The sequence below is a fragment of the Propithecus coquereli genome, unplaced genomic scaffold, assembly GCF_000956105.1.
Source record: "Propithecus coquereli isolate 6110/MARCELLA unplaced genomic scaffold, Pcoq_1.0 Scaffold251, whole genome shotgun sequence".
In the NCBI taxonomy this organism is placed as follows: Eukaryota; Metazoa; Chordata; class Mammalia; order Primates; family Indriidae; genus Propithecus; species Propithecus coquereli.
In genome coordinates, this window is record NW_012148075.1 from 1,383,341 (window position 1) to 1,385,032 (window position 1,692).

Below are 1,692 nucleotides of genomic sequence, written 5' to 3' on the forward strand. Positions count from 1 at the left end.
TTACCAGAGCCTATATCCCTACCACGAGGTCAGTCATGGTAGGGAAATATTCAACTCTAGCCCCCTCTAGACATCCTGTGCCACCTCAAGGGGGTAGGGGAAACTGAGAAGCACTAGTGACATCTTCACAAGGCAGGAGCACAGGCTCACTAAAACTGAGACCTAATCATAGGACCACAGAACGCTTCCCCTCCTCCCATACCTCACCACATCACTAAAGGCCTATGTACTGGAGTTACTTTTACCGTATGCCATGTCCTGCTATTAACAAAAAATTACAAGGCATACTAAAAACAGTTTGAAGAGACAGAGGGAGCATCAGAACCAGACTCAGACATGGCAGGGATGTTGGAATTATCAGACCATAAATATAAAACAACTATAATTAATAATGCTAAGGACTCTCACGGAAAAAGCAGATAACACGCAAGAACAGATGGGCAATATAAGCAGAAAGACAGAAATCCAAAACATATCAAAAAGCAATGCTAGAGATAAAAAAAAAAAACCCTAATAGAGGAATGCCTTTGATGGGCTCACTAGTAGACTGGACTGAGGCAGGAACCTTTGAGTTGGAGGATATGTCAGTAGAAACTTCCAAAACTGAAACACAGAGAAAAAAGACAAAAAGGGAACAAAATATCCAAGAACTGTGGGATAACTTGGCAAACCAACAGAAGAAAGAGAAAGGAACAGAAGGAATATTTGAAGCAATGACTTGAGAATTTCTCCAAATTAATGTCAGATACCAAACCACAGATCCAGGAAGTTCAGGGAGCATTAAGCAGGATAAATGCCAAAAAACCCCACAAAACCTCAAAAAACTATACTTAGGCATATTATATTCAAACTGCAGAAAACTTTAGATAAATAAAAAAAAATCTTATGCTGGGCCTGGTGGCTCACGCCTATAATCCTAGCACTATGGGTTGCCGAGGTGGGATCGCTTGAGGCCAGGAGTTTGAGATGAACCTGAGCAACATAGTGAGACCCCATCTCTACTGAAAATAGAAAAATTAGCCAGGTGTGGTGGCACCTGCCTGTACTCCAGGCTACTTGGGAGGCGGAGGCAGTTGGATTGTGTGAGCCCAGGAGTTCGAGGTTGCAGTGAGCTATGACTGTGCCACTGCACTCCAGCCTGGGCAAGAGAGCAAGACCCTGTCTCAATTTAAAGAAAAAGAAAAGAAAAAAGAAAAGTTGAAAGAAACTAGAGGGGAAAAACACCTATAGAGGAGCAAAGATAAGAATTACACCTGACTTCTTTTCAGAAACCATGCAAGCAAGAGAGTGGAGTGAAATACTTAAAGTGTTGAGGGAGATTGTACCGGATTATTCAGGAGGGCCCAGTTTAACCACTTGGGTGAGGGAGGCAGGAAAGTCAGAGCAGAAGCGACAGGATGGATGCAGAGTTGAAGATGCTATGCAGCTGACTTTGGAGAAGGGGCCAAGAGCCAAGAAATGCAGGCAGCCTCTAGAAGTTAGAAAGGAAAACAATACATGCTCCTCTGAAACCTCCAAAAGAAACCAGCCCTGCTGACACCTTAACTTTAGCCCAGTAAGACTGATTTTGGACTCCAGAATGGTTAAGATAATAAATTTGTATTGTTTTAAGCCATTAAATTTGTGGTAATCTACTACAACGATAGGAAACTAATATACACTCATCAACAGTATAATAGCGCTATATATATA